Raw genomic sequence first — 20,130 nt, 5'->3', positions numbered from 1 at the left:
AGACATGAACTTTCTGCTGCAGTTTCTTATGGGATATCTTTTAGGAGAACATGTACCTACCTCTACTCCTTTCTCTATGAAGGGTTTTTTATGTGCTACATTCTTGAAAGGAATTGCTTCATCTTACTTTTTTTCAAGTCAAACAGAGAGCAGTGCGTTTGGTGGAACGTGGTTCTTGGTGAAATGTACTTTGGAAATATAAGAAGCATAAGGTGCAGGGGCCACTCTGTGCTCACATTAGTATGTGTAATTTGTCATCATACCCTTTGCAGTTAACACGTGGACCCTCATTATCAGCAGCCCAGTTAATTACTATTTTCACTGGAACATGCGGATATTAGCGATGTAACCACATAAACCAACCGGCTCTTCACAAAAACCGCGTAACTGTGTGGTAATTATGTTAATGTTAATAAGAGTTATTGAGCGCATGAATAAGCGGGGGTGTCTTGGCGCTATTGGCTGCCACAATTCATCCTAGTTACTCAGTTCTGGAAAAGCTATGGGGCATATTATCAAGCCAGGCGATAAAATTATCGCCGCTTTAGCGCCAGAAAACTGCCGCTAAAACGGCGATAATGGGCATGATAATATGCTCAATGGAATTCCAATTGAAGCCCATGTTAGACGTCCTTCACATTTAACATGGGCTTTAATTGGAATTCCATAGAGCATATTATCAAACCCATTATCGTCGTTTTAGCGGCAGTTTTCTGCCGCTAAAGCGGCGATAATTTTATCGCCTGGCTTGATAATATGCCCCCAAGTTTTTAGCTTTTTTCTAAAAATGGTGAGGGAAGCTGCTCCTCTCAGCTCGGCTGTTAGTGTGTTCCACAGCTTTGTGGTACCATAAGCAAGACTCCTACCGCCCCAAGTTGTGGTGCGTATTCTGGGAACTATCATCAGTCTTGTGCCTGAGGACCGCAACTCTCTGGCCAGATGGTACAAGGCAAATAGCCTTTTAAGTGATCGCGGACCTGTATTATTCAAAGCCTTAAATGCTAAACAGAAAGCTTTAAATTTGATTCGTTTGGCCACTGGGAGCCAGTGGAGTTGGCGAATTTCCTTGGAGATGGAATCATATTTACGGATGTTAACCAGCATTCGCGCGGCTGTATTTTGATCAGCAGACTGGAGTTTTTTAAGAAAATGCTTGCGCGTGCCCAGGTAGAGGCTATTGCAGTAGTCCAATTTGGCTTGAACTAGTGCAGGAATTACCAAGTTTCTCGAGTCTGTGGAAATATAAGGCAGGGTTTTCTTGAGTCTTTTTAGCATAAAAAGGGAGGCGGTGGCAGTCATATTAGTCTGATGTGATAGTGCTAGCTTGTTGTCGATCCACACGCCTAGATGTTTTGCCTTCAGCACGGGTTTAGGTGCTTCGCCCAGCTCAGCTGACCACCGAAGATTGTCCCATCTAGGTTTTAACTCACCAAAAATAATAATCTCAGTCTTTTTGGAGTTAAGCTTCAGGCAGTGCAGTCCCATCCATCTATCAACTTCTCTCATACAGTTCTGGAACTGTAGAAAGGGGGCAGTTTGTTTATTATATGCTGCCATGACTATCTGAGTGTTGATCGCGTAGGACGTCAAATTGAACTCAAACTTCCGAATTAGTGGTGTGAGTTCTGCAACATATATATTGAAAGAGTTGGACTTAAGGATGACCCCTGGGGGACTCCACAGGGCAGAACTTAAGGTTTCGATCACACCTCATAAACTGCGCCTCAGCAGAGTAGGATTTTATCAGCTAAATGTCTGCATTGTAAGGGTATAGATTTAGTTTCGAAGTTGGCAAAACAGTGATGCCAAGATCAGTTGTAACTTTGTAAGCTTCTCTCTATCACATCAAATCTATTGTTTCCCCGCATTGAACATCTGTGGTTTGGGGCCCTGTTTAGTCCTAGTGAAATGAGGGGGTACAGAGACGTATACCGTTGTATGAAAGAGGACACATGGCCCGTATTACTCATAGGGAGCTCTGTCCTTTGCACCACACCACGCCTTTAAGCAGATGCGCCGAGTGCAAATATGAACAATGCACCATGTTATGATGAATGCGCTGCCCTCACGTCAGCCGTGGACATTCAGTATGATACAGAGCGGCTGCTTCAAAGCTGCTACGTATTTCAGAAGGAACCCACCTGCAATTTAAAGAGGGGTTACAGCTCCCCCTGCAGCTGGGTTCAGCAAGTGACTGCAATTGCCTGCAGGGGGATGTCTGGTGGGTCCACAAGACCCTCTTCCCTCCTTCCAGAAGGCTGCCCTCAGAGGGTGCAATGTAGAGGTGCGCGACCCAAGAGATTTACAGGAAGAGCTGAGCCAGAGCCAAGCCAAGGGTCCAGCTCGGATCTTAGAGCCCGTGCACAAGTCGAGCCCTCAAAATGTTTGCTATGTAGATCACACAACAAACATTGCATAAAATCTGACAATGCAGCTTCAAAATTCAAAAAGGTGTATTTCATATGAAGCTTTGCTATAAAAATAAATCACACTATATCATTGCACCCAGAATCACTTATTAAAAGTGAGTTTTTAAACGTGAATAGTTAGTGCCCTAAAAGGCAAGACAATTGTCACGTAAACACTGTATGTGACCCACATTACTATAGAGCAACATTAGAATTTAACAAAATCAAGCATAATAGGTTTTGCACAATTGGTATTCTGAGCTCACATATTTGAAAGTGCTTTCATACACGATAATGAAGAAAAAGACATTTTGGTGAAATAAAATATTTGCCTAAGATCAAACAATTTAAGCAGGCAAGCAGTGATTTATCCAGCTTTTCTGCTTTTACTTTGCACAAATCAACCAGGAATAGGGTATCTATTTGTCTTTCCTTTTGTTAAGGTTTTGTTTTTACCTCCTTGTACATGTTTCTGCAGTTTTTTTATAGCACTAAATCGACCTGAAGGTATTCCAGTGCTTTATATGGGCGTTTTTATAGTCAGGGGAGACTAAGGGGCAGATTTACGTTCCCTGGCGCATCCCTGCAAATCAGCAGGGATGCGCCAGGGAAGATGCGTTACGCAAGTTTGCCCTTGCGCCACCGCAGATGCGCCGCATCTACAATGCAGTGCATCGTGGCGCAAGGACAAGCAGATGCGTGACGCATCTGCCGGTGTAAGGTTAGCACAGTGGAGAAGTTGTGTCGCAAGCGCGACGCAACTCCAGCACTGTTCCAACCTGCCCTATCCCTAACATGGTGTGTCACGCCTTACGCCTGCTTGAAGCAGGCGTAAGGATTTGACGCACTAGCTTCGGAAAAGTGACTGCGTGAAATCTTGTAGATTTCACTGCGTCACTTTTACGAGGCTTTTTCCGACGTAACGCCCACCCTGCATACATTAAACCTGACGCGGGCTTAATGTGGCGCAGGGCTTTACAACGTGACGCATCTCCCTGGATGCGTCACGTTGTAAATCTGTTGCGGCATGGCGCTACCTTTGCGCCGCCGCTGCGTCACAAAAGTGACGCAAAAAATGGCGCACAGGGCTTGTAAATCTGCCCCTAAGTGATTTTCTAAGAAACACAGGATGTTGAGCCAAAGCCAAGACCCAAACCAAGTCGGCAGTTCTGGCCGTAACGCTACATCCTGGGTAGAGGGAGGAAGGCAGGCAGAAGCCACATGAACGTTTGGCTCATTATGGGCTCGTGGTTCCAACAGGACCTCAAGCTGAGCCAGAGCCATGCTTCTGGGTCGAGCCTGGCTCCAGCTTTCAGTGGCTCGTCCACCCCTCGTGCAATGAGAGTGCACCTCATTTTTGTGATGAACTGTCAGTGTTTCTCTTAAGAGCATCTTTGCCTCTGCGCCCACTTCCATAATATGGCTCAGGCGCAAAGTCAAAGTGATTCTCTGTGACCCCATGCAAATGAGCAAAAACACTTGAAGATAGCGCGGGCACTAGACCAGCGCTATCAGTAAATACAGAAGGGGCCGCTCAAGCATCTACAGTCCCTTCTGTAATCCCATAGTGCCCCGCGGGCAGATAAGCAAGTGCAAATGCCTATTGCACCCCCGGGGTGCTATCTGTAATACAGCCCATGGTGTATGACTTTAGTAACTGGTAAAATGACTTGAATGGTTTCAAGATTAATACGTGATATTCAGGGCCACTGGAATCATGTAGTAGAGGAGGATGAAATTATGAGGCATGGTTAAATAAATTACATGGCAAGAAAAGGATTTTGCAGCATTATGTGCCACATTTTGTGGTAGTACTACTTCATTATTTAGTCATTTTTAAACGTGTTAACACTGTCTGGGCATTAGTTGTTCCTCATTAGTACCAGTCTAGCTCCGAAATATAGCAATAAGCTACAGAAACGTGACGAGTCAACCTTTGCAAAGGTGCTTCCACAGCGGGGCAGAACGTGTCATTGCGTTTTAATTAACTTTTTAACTGTTTGAACTAGAAACACATTTTTTAGTTAAAATCTGCAATTACGCAGCAGATGATGGATTATGTGGCAAATGTGGCAAATCTAATATGCAAAAATTGCTGTGGCTGCTCAATTGCATTTTTCCAGTTGCCAAATGCCTTTTTGAGTCACACTCGATGTCCAATGCGCTATCCATCGCGACACAAAGCCATGTGCTGTAAACCTCTTGACGATTTCTCACATAAGTGACAAACGTAAGCAATTATCTTTGATGTATTTCTAGTTATGAGAAGTATAAAACTTAGTCACTGTTCAACAGCTTTGTCTCTTGGGGCAGCTAGCGGAGATATCACTCACTTATATTTCCGCTCCCACTCGAAGACTCTTTAATAGGGTCTGGCAGTTTGTGCATTATGTGTTATTAACGGGGCTTTAAGTGGGATGAGAAAACTGAGGCGTCTCTCTACGGGGCGTGGCCAATGTAATTAAGAGCTTGGCTCAAAAACATGCAAGCTAAAAATCTGTGCTTGGCTAAGTGTGCACCCAGATATAAAATACAACAAGTAACATTACACCTAAACCAGAACTATTGACTATTCCAATCCTTGTTAGTTGCATATGCTAAATAAGCAACAACTATGGCTTCTTTATATATACAATTTAAAATGCTTCAGTTGTTAAATTATGAGACAGTAAAAGAACTATAGCGAGTCTCTTTGACCTTAAATCAAAAGCAGTGAATGGTGGTACTGCTGCATAGTTTAACAAAATCCACCTTGAGGAGGAGGGCAAAAATGAAGAGCCCCATAGGGACCCATCTCCGCACCTGCTTTTCAGAACTGCCGGTGCTCAGCACTGTCAGGACCCGGCCCACTTAAAGCCCTGGTTATTAAACCCACCCTCGGCTGCTCTCTCTCTCTTTCAGCTCTCACTCTCTATCTCTCTCTCTCTTTCAGCTCTCACTCTCTATCTCTCTCTCTCTTTCAGCTCTCACTCTCTATCTCTATGCTGCGCTCTCTCTATCTGCGCTCTCTCTCTCGCTCCCTCTCTTTCTCTCTCTCTTTTTTCTCTCTCTGCTGCTCTTCCTCTCTCTCTTTCAGCTGCTGTCTCCCTGCTGCTCTCTCTCTCTTTCAGCTGCTGTCTCCCTGCTGCTCTCTCTCTCTTTCAGCTCCTGTCTCTCTGCTGCTCTCTCCCTTTCTGCTCTCCCTCTCTGCTGCTCTCGCTCTCTTTCTCACTTCTCTCTCTACTGCTCTCCCTCTCTCTCTCTTTCAGCTCTCACTCTCTATTTGTCTGGTGCTCTCTCTGTCTCTGCTGCTTCCACTCTTTCTCTTTCAGCTCTCATTCTTTCTTTTGCTCTCTCTTCTCTCTGCTGCTCTCCCTCTCTCTCTCGCTCTCTCTCTTCTCTCTGCTGCTCTCTCAGCTCTTACTCTCTCTTTCTCTCTGCTGCGCTCTCTCTTTCAGCTCTCACTTTCTCTCTCTTTTTTTCTCTCTGCTGCTCTCTCTTTCTCTTTCAGCGCTCACTCTCTATTTCTCTGCTGCTCTTTCTGCTGCTCTCTCTGCTGTTCTCTCTCTGCTGCTCTCTTTGTTTCTCTCTGCGCTTTCTCTCTTTTCTCTCTGCTGCTTTCCATCTCTGCTGCTGCTCCCTCTCTGTCTCTGCTGCTCTCTTTCTTTCAGCTCTCACTAGCTCTTTCTCTTTTCTGCTCTCTGCTGGTCTCTCTTTCAGCTGCTGTCTCTCTGCTCCTCTCTCTTTTTCTGCACGCCCTCTCTGCTGCTCTCTCTCTCTCATACAGTTTGGTTAGAAAAACAGGAATAGGGCAACTGCTTAAACTAACCATAGTTACTGGGTCAGAGAGAGAGATCCATCGAATACTGATTGACTGTTGGGCAAAATGAGTGTGTCCTTATTAAGCACAATGAAAAAGGGTTTAGCAGAGAGGCAAAGGAGTAGTCAAAGCAGCTGTTAAATTATCCCACCTTACAATACCGACACTAACATTATATATCACATTACCCACGGCTTTAAGTGGGATGAAAAAACTGGAGGGTCTCTCACAGGGGCGTGGCCGTTGTAATTAAGGGCGTGACTTCAAAACACGGTTACACTAAAAATCTGTGCTTAGCATAGTGTGCGGGCCCAACTTGTATTTTGCTGTGTCTGTCATTGCATCCAGATATATCATACAACAAGTAATATCATACCTACAAAAAGTCGGCACTATTAGCTATGTCAGTGGTTGTTACTGGCATAAGATAAATAAGCAGCAACTCTGGCTTGTTATATAAAATATTGAAAAAGCTTCCACTTAAAGCCCTGGTGACACCACGGCAATGTTGCTGCTCCTGAGTTTCAAAAGAGAAGGAAAATCCAGAGAGAAAATAAATGACTCTTTAAAGGATTTCGCTTCTCCTACAACGCTCACCTGGCATGATGTCATGCCGTAACTTCTCCACTAGTGAGAAGTGAGCAGTGAGAGCAGGGCACATCCATGTGCCTGCTGTCACTGCAGTCCGGAAAGAAACGGACAGTAGCGGTCCGTGGAAGGAGTTCCGTGAGGCGGGGCTGGGGAGGGGCAGGGTGGGGAAATGTAAACACCGGAATATGGATGAACGGAGGTAAGTACACATTTAAATAAATAAAACGAATTTTGTTGCGCGCACTGCATCGCATTTTGCGATGCAGCGCGCGCAAAGGAATTTGTTTTATTTATTTAAATGTGTACTTACCTCCGTTCATCCATATTCCGGTGTTTACATTTCCCCACCCTGCACCTCCCCCTCCCCGCCTCACGAAACTCCCTCCACGACCGCTACTGGAAAACGGAACGCCTGTGCCAGAGCAAAAACAGAGCCTGGTAGAGACACATTTGGAGGCCCCCTTTAAAAAACTGCCAGTGCTTGGCACCAGTGAGACCCGGTCCACTTAAAGCCCTGACATTATCTATAATGAGGTGTTCTGCACAGTGCAGCAGTGAGGAAACGTGCCGAAATAGCTCAGTTGGGAGAGCGTTAGACTGAAGATCTAAAGGTCCCTGGTTCGATCCCGGGTTTCGGCAGATATTTTGTTTTGTCCTTCTTTGATGTTTACAATTTCCTTCGCCACCGCACAGTCTTTTCTCGGTGCTGTTCGTCTTCCCTCCTGTGCTCCTCCATCTCCGCTTTCAAACCATCATTCTCTCTTCCTCATTCCCACCTGCGCTCTTTTCCTCACATCTGGGCACTGCAATTAATGTTTAATGCTCAGAACACTGCCTCATCTTCTTTGTAACCTGCTCGTTCGCTCATTTAAGGTTTTATTGTATGTTTACGGATTGGAACAGGCGCGGCAGTTGCTGAGGAAACACACACAGTCTAAACATCTCACGCTTCAAGTGTAAGAGAGAAACTGTTCCCTTCCGCATCACTTCCAACACCACTCACTATTAATGTGCACCAGTGTGCAGGCGAGCTGTGCAGACGTCTGTCGCATCAGAGCGAGGAATGTGGCAGGGTGGACATCTCCACGGAGCCCATCGCTCAGCAGCCCGCGCCCCTGACTGCAGCGGTTCCGTTTATAGTCCTTTTGTTCATTTTGAATGCCACGGGTCCTGTGTTTATAACGCCCTATGTCCTTACCTAACCTAACATAAACATCATTTTGGAATAGACAGAGAGCAGAAAACAAAGGAGCACTGCTGTGGAGGAGCAGCCCTGGAAACACTTTGTATTTTCAAGTTTGTAAATGAGAGTATGGCGATGTATTAGTGAAAGTTAAAAAAAAAAAAAAATCTTGGCAGCGGTGGGATTCGAACCCACGCCTCCGGAGAGACTGGAGCCTTAATCCAGCGCCTTAGACCGCTCGGCCACGCTACCGTGCAGTAGTTTGTCTATATCGATATATATAGCATAGACCGACACAGAGCTCTTTAAGGGTGGTATGGCTTGTAGCTATATTTCTCCTCTCTTCCTGCGGTGTCCCACATCAGCGACTTAAAGCCCTACAATGGCCACACTAGCACACCTTGGGCATTATGGGAACAACCAGAGCTGCTCCTATATTGCCCACTCAGCCTCTATTCCCCCACACACCGTGAGGGATACCAGCTATGCAAAGAAGGAACCGGCTACCAGGGACTGGCCATCAGGTTCTGTGTGTGCCCAGGAAAGAAAGAAGTACAGGGGGGTCTGAGATGGCATTGGTTGTCCACCCTAGTCCAGACCAGGCCTTCCTCTTCAACCAGACCAGACAAGGCGTGCCCGTGCCCCTCCCCTTTCACTAGTTGCTCCGTGGTGGTGTGGCGGCACCTTATAGTCTACAACCGACTATATGATAAACCCGCAGTGTGAAAGTGACATTCGATCACTCAAGCTTTCCTCACCGCCTTCATGAGCTTGCTCGCCACAAACTCAGAAGGATGAGTAAAACAAGCATTTGCAATGCAATAGACCTCGCATTGCTGATAATTTGAGTTATTGGCATCACAAATAATAATGCAAAGCAAATAGCTCATACTTTCAGTAATGTGAGACCTAGTACATTGCAAATGCTTGTGAAGTGAGCCAGGAACTAGCATTGTATGCCAAAGTGCAGTACCGCAAGCTACTCCTAGAGGTCCCTAATGAGCACGGCACCAGCATTGTATGTCTCTGTGCAGTACCGCAAGTTGCTCCTAGAGGCCCCCAGTGAGCAAGGCACCAGCAATGCAGACCTCTTTTGGTCACATATGATGCTGCACCCTGCAGAAGATATGGTAAATCCCTAATGCATTGCATACAAGACACAACTACGATTACATTCACATAGCTATGTCCATGTATACAATTAATAGCTTTGTAATGTGACAAAATAATTATTACATTAATTTCGGATTAGGTTGTAATCTGTGTAGAGATGATGAAGGGAAAATTATAGATGGTCTCATGTAAATGTGAGATGTTCTAGTGAGTGAAGTAACAACTGCCAGCTTAGCTTAGGACCAAGTGCGTGACTTGCCTGAAGCCTTCTGAGAAAATAGTGCCTTGAGGCTGTAATTAAAACCTAGGGAGTAACAATATAAGTAACAGGGGGTGTCCTCATGGTAGGTTACAAAAAGAGACAAGGTGGTACTAAGGAGGTACTACTAAGCCTATTGACCAATAAAAAGCCACAATTTACAAAGGACAGGGAAAGGAGCCAATTAAAAAGATGGGCGGAAAGTGGCCGGAGCTTTATGCCCATATCCTGAATACAGCATTTCTCGAAGAGACAGCGCCAGCGTTGCTTAGGAGAGACCTAAAAAGTGGCTCCCATCTTTCCAGGACACCTTTGAGGAGAGCTCTGACGGGAGCCCAGATAGAGGGATTAACAGCTAACATAAAATTGGACAGCCGGTCAACACGACAAAATATTTGCACCCGTATCAGGCACAATTTATACACTCAAATCACTACCCAACCAGAGAAAATTAAGGCAGCGTCTATCAGCCCCCTAAGGAAGCTCAAAGCCAGCAGGGCCACTAGGGTGTGTGCCCTTTTAGCCTCTGGAATCTCTCCTCATGACTTTTCCTCTATAAGGGGCCTTTTGGACTGCCCAGTTACAATTCTTGCATCAACACAGGCCGGAATGAGTAGCGCTAGGAGCAGCGTCGAGTTAAGTCAGCTGAACCTTGGAGCAGTCCAAGCCACAACAGAGCTAAGGGCAGGGGGATAATGGTCTACTTCAAGAAAATGAACAGGGACTCACACCCTGTGGGGAGCACTCAGCAGCGGGGCTCTTAAAACCGCTATCAATACCCATAGAGATGGCAGTGAGGCCTTGAGAGGAGAGCAGTCACTCCAGGGGAAGAAAAAGACCCAGCTCCTGTCCAAAGTTTGGGGGTCCCAATGGGACAATCTCAATACCCGAATTATCTTCAGCTACAACTGATTCCCACCCATCGCCGCAGCCGAGAAGGATGGAGCCAGTGCACTTCCGGGTCATTCAGAGCTCCCATTTCACTCTCCAGTGTGGTGCAGGGAGCTAACCACGGCACAAGTCCATCCCCTGCCCTCGGATCACACAGGCGAGGGCAGAAATAAGGGGCATATTATCAAGACAAGCGATACAATTATCGCCGCTTTAGATGTCCTTCACATCTAACATGGGCTTCAATTGGAATTCCATAGAGCATATTATCAAGCCCATTATCGCCGTTTTAGCAGCAGTTTTCTGCCACTAAAGCGGCGATAATTTTATCGCCTGTCTTGATAATATACCCCTAAGTTGGCAGCATACTCAGAAACCATGGTTAACCCAGAAATTGAGTCAAGAGGAGCCACACGATTAGGGAGCCCTCCCCAAAAGGGGGCTTTAGCTGGACTTCAACGCCACGCAGTCACAATTAAACCATTCTTTACAGACATTTCCAGTCCTTCTGCCTTTTGAACTTTCCGATGTGCAGGGTGATCTGCTTAGGTCCATCAACGCTTCTGTGACAGCGGCTACACAAGCCCTCACGTGGCAATCACCAAAAATAGGAATTCAGAAGGAAATTCTTCAAGTAATGGCCCTGTCGGATATTGCAAGGAAGGTTGAAGCACTTTACGAAACAAAAAAAAGTGTTAAGCCGCCCACAGTCTGTTCATGTCCCGACATTGTGGATAAGTTAGGTCTACTTCCATAGGTTCTAATTTAGGGGCATATTATCAAGACAGGCGATAAAATTATCACCGCTTTAGCGGCAGAAATCTGCCGCTAAAGCGGCGATAATGGGCTTGATAATATGCTCTATGGAATTCCAATTGAAGCCCATGTTAGATGTGAAGGACGTCTAACATTGGCTTCAATTGGAATTCCATAGAGCATATTATCAAGCCCATTATCGCTGCTTTAGCGACAGTTTTCTGCCGCTAAAGCGGCGATAATTTTAACGCCGCCCATGATAATATGCCCCTTAGTCACTGAACTAAAAGCCGCAAACAACAGGAGATCTTGCCACACAGCACAGGGGTTAACCTGGGTGGCACCCACAAGGCCAACAAGGGAGGCGTGTCACTGGATCCCATCCTAAAAGTTCATTCATTTACACAAACGGGCAGTCAGGAGCCAGTGCAAAATCAACCACGCCAGCCCCCTTCGGCAGGCAATCCAACAACTGTGGCTCTCTACGATAATCGAACTGCAGCTGACAGCGACGGAGTCATCAACAGAGACAGCACAGCTGGGAGCTATGAGGAGGCGTAGGCCTCACCGGCTGCAAAGAACCCTCTCACCAGGAGAGCAAAGAAGCACCTGAGGAAACACCAGAAGCAGGGAAATAAGCAGACGGTGAGAAAGGTCACACTAACAACTAGCGAGGGGTCACACTCATAACACGCAGACAGAAGCGGAACCACTGAACATCTCCGGGCGACTCCAAGACTGCACCCAATATTTAAAAAAGAAGCCCAATGTTGCCCCCCCTCCCCCCGCCCCCAACAGAAGGTAACACAGCTGACAAAATAGCCGCCTGCACAACCAATTCAAGGGACCGCCGAGGAACAGAATGGCACCCGCCTACAAAGGTCTAAAGCACCATCTCCAAACATATGCATCAACCGACTCAAGTCCAGGCTGCGCAGTGCCCCCCTCCAGCCCAGTGACCCCCGATGACTAACGGTGACCCTCACTGACCCCTAGGGCACTCAGACTAGGTGGCGGACAGGGTTCCAGACCTCAGACCCCCCTAGGAAGCAGAGCCAACCCCAGCTGTTAATTCACTGCAAGTTAAGGGCAACGGAACCAGGACAGTTCCAGATAGCCATCCGGGTACGTCCTCGGGCCCATCTTTGAATAGCGTAGGCCTGGTGACTTCTGAGCATAAGGAGATCACGGGACAAACAAACTCCTCAATCCCAAAAGTCAACAGTGTAGACCACACAGGGTGGCTTGATGAACAAGGGACTAGCCCTGCTGGAGGTGGAGCAGGCTTGGGGAACAGGCGTTCTCCCAAGACAAGGAACACAGCCCAAGGAATGCCCGAGCATTTTTCCCATCACAGAACTGGGACACAATGGATCCCCTTTCAGGGAACCACCAAGGGCATCCGCGTCTTGTGCGATAACAACAAGTGGCGTCGCAAGTGAAGCTGCCTTCAGAAAACAATCCTTACTCTACAGTATACATCTAGAGGCAATGTGGACATTCTCAATAGAACAAGCACTCTAGTTCTGCTACAGCACATTCCATCCTTGGCCTCAATCACCACCCATGACATGCCTCGGGTGCAATTCGCTAGAACTGCTGTGGAGCCAAGAAGAGCATCTACCATTAAAACCAGGCGAGAGGCCACCTCATCTGCCGTGGAGCCAAGAAGAGCATCTGCCATTGAAACCAGGCGAGAGGCCATCTCATCTGCCGTGGAGCCAAGAAGAGCATCTGCCATTGAAACCAGGCGAGAGGCCACCTCATCTGCGGTGGAGCCAAGAAGAGCATCTGTCATTGAAACCAGGCGAGAGGCCACCTCATCTGCCGTGGAGCCAAGAAGCGCATCTGCCATTGAAACCAGGCGAGAGGCTACCTCACCTGCCGTGGAGCCAAGAAGCGCATCTGCAATTTGTTAGACCTGGCACCTTGGTGTGAGTCTTCCTTCCACTTTTTGTCGCTGTGCCTCATGTGTTTTTATGGTGTTGGCCGCTCAGAGCACTGTGCCACTGCCAACCAGTGCCACAGTGCCAGTGCTCCCTATGTAAAAATGTATATGTTGGTTGGATTCCATGATTGGCTTATTTGGTTTACTATCAGACCCCAGTAAAGTGCACCAGGAGTGCCGGGGCGTGTAAATACAAATGCTGCTGGTGGGCTTGCAGCACTTGTTGTGCCACCCACAGAAGCGGCCTGGTAAAATATGTCTAAGGTCTGCCATTGCAGAACCTGCGTGCAGTCTGGTACTGTCATGCTGACTGCGCAAGTGCACACACTTGCCAGTCCCTAAACCTTCCCTTACCTTCATATTAGTCACCCCTATGGTAGGCCCAAGGGCAGGGTGCATTGTAAGCATAAGGTAGGACAAGCCCTGTGTGTGTGGCATGTCCTAATAGTGAATTACAGCCATTTTCGTTTTTCACTGTTGTAAGGCTACCCTGTTCTCATAGGCCAGAATGGGCTGTTAAGATTGTTACATCCTATGATCCTAACAGACCCAAGGAACATGGTAGAAAATCGAGTTTAGTATGCCTGAACTCAGAATAATAAGGTACATCTTTTCATAAGGTTTATTTTAATATTCTGTGTTTGCAAATGCCACTTTTAGAAAGTTGGCCTTTGCTTGCCTAACCATTTCAGCCCGCCTCTGTGTGATGTGTATCTGCTGTCTGGCTTGTGTGAGTAACAGGGCTGGGGAAACCCAGATGGGCAGGGCTAGGTAGCCTGGTGGTGAATGGGAAGATTGACAGATAGATGGGTGGGAGGAGTACACCTGGACTCTGAATAGGGCTGTGCTCTGCCACCACAATGCTGGCTCTGCCCCCTGTGGAGCGTCTGATGGCTCTGCCCTGCACCCTGAAAGAAGCAGCCTGCATCGCGTAAACAAAGTGCTCAGAAACCGGACTGGACCAGGCAAGGGCCCCCCTGGCCTGGCAGAAGAAAAGAATTGCTGTATAAATGTAGGAGCCCTGCTCCCAATGAATTAGATCCTGTCCTGCCAAGATGAAACCTCTGTCCGACCGGAAGGAACTGGAAAAGCTGCAAGGAGGAGTACTGTCCCTGACCTGGGGGATTGGCCTGCAGTGGTTGCCTTGCTGCTGAAGAAGAGGAAGAAAAGACTCAAGGAACTTTTATCTAACTCGTGCTGAAGATCTCCAAGGGCTTGTGAGTGAGCTTGCCCCCTGAACGAAGTCCCAGGACCAGTGGACTTCACCGCCGTGGAATCACCTTGGAAAACGGACCGTTTTCCTCGCATCTTCACTTCAAACTGCTGTGTACGTCTCGCTGATCGCAGCGTACTCCCCGTAAGCTGATTCCCCGCTGTCCGGCACGAACAACGCGTCTGTGGCCCCTCTACGAGCCGTACCTCGCACCGCAAAGGAAGGTACTGCCAGACTGAGCAACGCGATTTATCGCCCCTAAGAGCCGTAGCTCGCACCGTAACTAAAGGACATCGCCGTACCAGCTTGCACCCCCCTACGGACCGTACTATCAGCGTACGTGCCTCTCCCCTGCTTTGGGAAAGGCCGTGGTACGTGTGGTGGTCGTGTACGTCTCCTGTCCAGAGCGTACTGTTCGCCTGTCTCAGCAGCCAAAGTGAAGCCCAGTGATCCCGGTACGTCGCATACCCGAACGTCTGGCAGTACGAGCCTTACTCTCGCCCCGTCCCCTGAGCCGCGCACGCCCAAGGTCTCCCGTACCGTAGTACGCGCCGCCCGGAGGACTTCGCACCGTACTGTGCGCCTGCTGCCAAGGAAGTGTCCGTGACGAACTCACCAAGAATCCAGGTACTGTGCCCGTTAGCACCGAAGGGTGTACGCTTCATCTGAAGCACATGCAGTGCGTGTACGACCAGTCCCAAAGCCTGTGTCTACCGCGTACGACCTGTACGAAGAGGGACGACGCGCATGGAACTGCAAAATTACGCTGAAACCAAGAACTCTTGCCAATAAGTATTGTGGGCCATTTAAAACGTTATTTTGGTCTTGTACTAAGCCTGATAAACCTATATAAAGTATATTTTTTTATATACCCAGAGTGGAGTCCATCTGTGGAGGGTTACTGTATTACTGTGGGGGTATTCACAAATGCTTAGCCTAAACGCCCTGAGATAACGCCTTGTCTGCTCGCGCCAAGCTACCTAGAGGGTGAGCAGGGGTTATTATTAGAGTGTATCCCCCTACCCTGACTAGAAGAAGGACCCTCTGCCTGTCCCAGGTACCTACCTGTGCCAATCAGAGGATCCGGATTCTAACACCATTGAAACCAGACGAGAGGCCACCTCACCTGCCGTGGAGCCAAGAAGAGCATCTGCCATTGAAACCAGGCGTGAGGGCACCTCACCTGCCGTGGAGCCAACCGTGGAGCCAAGAAGAGCATCTGCCATTGAAACCAGGCAAGAGGCCACCTCACCTGCCGTGGAGCCAAGAAGAGCATCTGCCATTGAAACCAGGCGAGAGGCCACCTCACCTGCCGTGGAGCCAAGAAGAGTATCTGCCATTGAAACCAGACGAGAGGCCACCTCACCTGCCGTGGAGCCAAGAAGAGCATCTGCCATTGAAACCAGGCGAGAGGCCACCTCATCTACCGTGGAGCCAAGAAGAGCATCCCCCGCACAGATGAGGCTTGAATTCGTGCTCCAAAGAGAAGAGCTGGCACAAAAAGGAACATACAGAAAAAGCTGGCACAAAATAAGTAGGGGAGAACCGTGGAAGGAACTTCAAGCCAAAGAGACTTGCCCTGCAAGGCTATACCTGGAGGCAGCTATCAACCAGCTGGGGCTACGACAACTGTGGGAACTCCCAGGGAGCCCGGCAGGCTTCAAAAAAGCAGTAAACAAGATAGTCAGGAAATATAGTACACTTTATTAATATTTGTAGTGAAGAACCAGAACCTTTTGGACCTGGCGGCGCAGGGTACGCCTTAATCTCCTGGGTTCTCCTGCTTAGCTACACAGAGACACGGGGACACTCTGTCGGCGTAAAAGATTAGATTTATTAGCTGCAGCTAGTACAGTTGTCCTAGAAGTACACACGGTATGTTCTCAGGAGACTGGCACTTCACTCCGTGGCGCAAAATCTTATATAGTATATATGGGATATATACATTAACTAAGAACACACCTAAAACATATAAAAGGAGCCAATAAGAAAAGTTGGAAAACAGAACAGAACCAATAGGAAAGGTTTGAAAATAAAGTATCGAGTTACCCGGAGAAACCTCTCCTCTAACTGTGTTTGTTACCCCACCCCACGGGCTAATTCATTAACTGACTTGTAGCTATCTTGCAGGTGACGAGATACGTTTGTGTGTTTTGGAGGATAGTTGTGAAACAAGAGAATACGAGCAGAGGACAGCGAAGGCCAGACAATAAGATAAATCCGAAGAGAATATTGTGAACCAACAGATAGTTGAGACAGGGATTAGGAAAGCCAGACAGGGATTAGTGTACTCGGCCAGTCTCCGACACCAGCTTTTGTAAACAGAGGCACAAGGTTATTTTGACACACTATTGCAGGAAAAGCAGAAAAAGACTTCGATCGTCGTGCTGCCTGAGTGAGGGCAACACAAAATGGCGGCGGAGCACAAAATGGCGGGTCGATACGATCATGATCGAAAATCAAAGTTCCTCAGACCCTCCTTTTGCCAGAACTCAGGCAAGATACACAGACTTACATTAATCTGAGTCAATGTCGATGGCCATGAGGTCATCGAGCTGTTGCTGTAGCATCATTCTGATATTCTCTGCTCTTTGTGACTTGGGTTTAGGGATGCACATAGTAGCACAAAGGTCGCAGATGGCGGGGCCACAGTGCATACAAAGGCAACAAGAGAATACGATGGCTAAAACTACTCCAAGGAACGTCAATCTCTTCCAACCCCATTTGGACAGTATTCCCCAAAACCACTCCAATAATGACCAATCTCCTTCGTCCTGATGAATCGACTCAGAGATTATATGTAACTTAGAGATAGCTTGGTATACTGTCGGAGCGTCATTAGGTATGAAAATACAGCAACTTGACCCGATCAATTTGCACACTCCACCACGGTCTGCAAGAACAAAGTCTAAGGCAACTCGGTTTTGTAAAGTCATAAGACGATCTGCCTGTAGTTCTGCCGTGATATTACTTAAGGCTCCTACAGTGATGTCTATAGTGGTTTCTCCGACACAAACCAGTTGCCTTATATTTCTGCTGTTGGCCATTGGACCCCAAAAAGGAAGAAATCCTTTGAGGAAATCTCCTCCCACTTGTCCTGCTGTGTCCTTGGAATTAATAATCCCTCTGCCATATCTGTTTCGATGATGATTTGCAGAAGCGGTGTATGTAGGGGGAAGAAGGAAAGCTATATAGCAGGTACCAGAAAAACCAGTTGGCAACCACGTGTAAGCCCTATTATAACAGATGAAATATGTGGGGAACAACCTTTACAACGCAACTTTTACAACGCACTACCATTACAACTAAACTGTTACAATGCGAGTGCATTGACAACGCAGGACATTACAACGCAAGTCTTTACATCGACTTGCACTAGATGGCGTGCTAACATTAAAAATAGTGTAGTTTACTATCCCAACACCTTCCCTACTGTTACGTGGACTGGAGTTGGAATAGTGAATTACACTGTTTTAATGTTAGCACGCCATCTAGTGCAAGTCGATGTAAAGACTTGCGTTGTAATGTCCTGCGTTGTCAATGCACTCGCGTTGTAAAACTTTCGTTGTAACAGCATGCGTTGTAACAGCATGCGTTGTAACGTCATGCATCCGAAATATGTACCCTGAGATGGTACTAGAGGCGGTGAATTCTGAGAGGAGTAAACGTATGTGTGGGAACAGCTATTTCTTTGTACGGTGTCAGCAGACTGACCATTTATCTGTAGACAGTAATTGCCCTGATGTGGTATAGTCCAAATCGGTGAAGATTTTCCTTGTTTAACTTTATCACTAAGGCTAGTGACATAATGGGTGACGTTCCAGTTAGTGTACGCTTTTCTTTCGTCAACGGAGATCTTACTATTTTCCATGATTTTAGCCATAGCTATCATTCCCTTTATCAATGAACTATGACTAAAATCTGGATCACCAATATGTGAACTAACGGATCGTCTGAATTTGCTTTGATAGGCATTGGAGAAAATAACAAAATAAGCCCAAGCAGAACCTTCATAGGAGAACGGAAGAACTAAATACGGCATTGCTTTTTCTACGGTATGTGGCATAAGTCCACACACCCAACAGTTTGTTGTATTTATCACTAATTGATGTTGATGTAATAACTGGACAAATGAATTGTTGTAATATTCGGTTCTTCTAATGAGTTCATGTTGAGGAAGTTTATGAAATAGATGTGGAGAGACAGTAGAAGAAGATGAAGAGGTAGAAGGAGAGACAACTTTTTGCTGCAGAGCAATAACAATCCAATTTATACATGCCAAAAGAATACACAATAATATAATAATACATAAAGCAATACCACAACAACTATACATTGATTTGTGATGCTTTTCCTTCATCTTATCCTTTCTCTCTTTTTCGCCTAATGTAGTCTCCATCTTTCTAAGTGGATGCTCACGGCAATCTTCCTCAATCACTTAATCACGATTGTCTGCTGTCCTATGACACTGCAAGTCCTGCAGGCCTATTGCCACTACTCAGGTTGCAACCAAGACTCCTACCGTGACCCTGCAACCGGGACAGAATACTACATGGGAGAGAGAAATCTTAAGTCTTCTTTAGTCTAGGCCTTAGGTTATAGTGTTCTTTATCAGGTAAAGTTTGGTCTCGGAACAATGTTCGCGAATTGGTCGTATTCAAGTGACAATGTGGTGGTATTGCTTCCTGAAGAATGTCGTCGTCCTCTTTCTCAGACAATGTTCCACTCAGGTGTGCATCACTGAAAGGCACAAATCGTGGAACCTTTTCGCTCTCAGAGTCTCTAATGCCCTTAAGTACCCACTGATCGAACGGAAGAGGCAAAGGTACTTTCTTGCAATGCACACCGTGAATCCAATTTTTCTTTCCTTCGACTTTTACTGCTGTTCTCGTAGTGAGCAAAACCATTCGGGGCTCTCTCCACCTGGGTTCCAAATTTTTCGTCCTTTGGAAGTTCTTTGTGCAGACCCAGTCACCTGGCCGAATGGAATGACCTGGGTCTGTGGAAACCTCCGGCAAATCACTCTGAACTTGTTGATGGAGAACACGCAATTTAGTCGTAAGGTCATGCAAGTAGTCAATTAATAATGGATATGGTAAGTCTGAGTATTTCATAGGGCGAGGGACTCCCCATACATTAGCTGGGCGTCCAAAAACCACTTCGTAAGGGCTAGGTCTCAAACGAGACTGTACTGCAGTTCTGGTGGACATAAGAGCCAATGGTAAAGCATCAGGCAAACTAAGTCCTGTACTAGCCTGAGCTTTCGCTAGTTTTAGCTTTAAAGTTCCATTGTAACATTCTACTAAACCCGCTGACTGTGGATGATTTGCCGCATGGAACTTTTGCTTGATACCAAGACCCGCACAAACTTTTTGCATGACTTGGCCCACAAATTCGCTCCCATTGTCACTCCAGACAATGCGCGGCAAACCAAACCTGGGGAAAAATTCTTTTAGTAGAACTTTAGCTGTGGATAAGGCTGTGTTGTCTTTTAGAGGGTATGCTTCTATCCATCTAGAAAAGGCGCATACTATCACCAGAACATATTTGAGGTTGTTGCATCGCTCCATATGAATATAATCGATCTGCAACACCTCAAATGGATATGTCGGAGGAGCAAAGTGACCTGCCGGAGTTGGGGTTCCCTTTCCCGGATTGTACATCAAACAAACAATACAATGTTTCACCACATTGTCTGCACACTTTGGGATTCCTTCATTCTGCCACACTGGAGCCAGAAGTTTGCATATACCTTTCGCACTTAAGTGGGCTGAACCATGCACCATAGTGACTACTGGTAGCACATAAGCGTCTGGTAACAGCCAACGTTGGTGCTCAGACAATTCCACCCAACATCCCATCTCATCCAACATTCCTGTACTTTCTTTCCACTTGCTCAATTCTTTCTCTGAAGCCTCTTTCTGAATCGACCTTACACTTTCCACTGTATCCTCATACATTCCTCTCTC

The 20,130-nt window shown here is 46.9% G+C and overlaps 2 non-coding genes across 2 annotated transcripts; one reads left to right on the top strand and one right to left on the bottom strand.

The window, feature by feature from the left end:
- The first annotated feature begins 7,364 nt into the window (after positions 1 to 7,364).
- TRNAF-GAA (transfer RNA phenylalanine (anticodon GAA)) lies at positions 7,365 to 7,437 on the top strand. The gene has a single exon. It is a non-coding gene; the product is annotated as a tRNA-Phe (tRNA).
- A 714-nt stretch (positions 7,438 to 8,151) lies between these two features.
- Positions 8,152 to 8,233, bottom strand: TRNAL-AAG (transfer RNA leucine (anticodon AAG)). Its single transcript has one exon. It is a non-coding gene; the product is annotated as a tRNA-Leu (tRNA).
- Positions 8,234 to 20,130: the final 11,897 nt, after the last annotated feature.

Source organism: Triturus cristatus, chromosome 4_1, assembly GCF_964204655.1.
Source record: "Triturus cristatus chromosome 4_1, aTriCri1.1, whole genome shotgun sequence".
NCBI classification, from domain to species: Eukaryota; Metazoa; Chordata; class Amphibia; order Caudata; family Salamandridae; genus Triturus; species Triturus cristatus.
The sequence above is the reverse complement of the archived record's forward strand: the minus strand, read 5'-3'. Positions and strand labels throughout refer to the sequence as shown.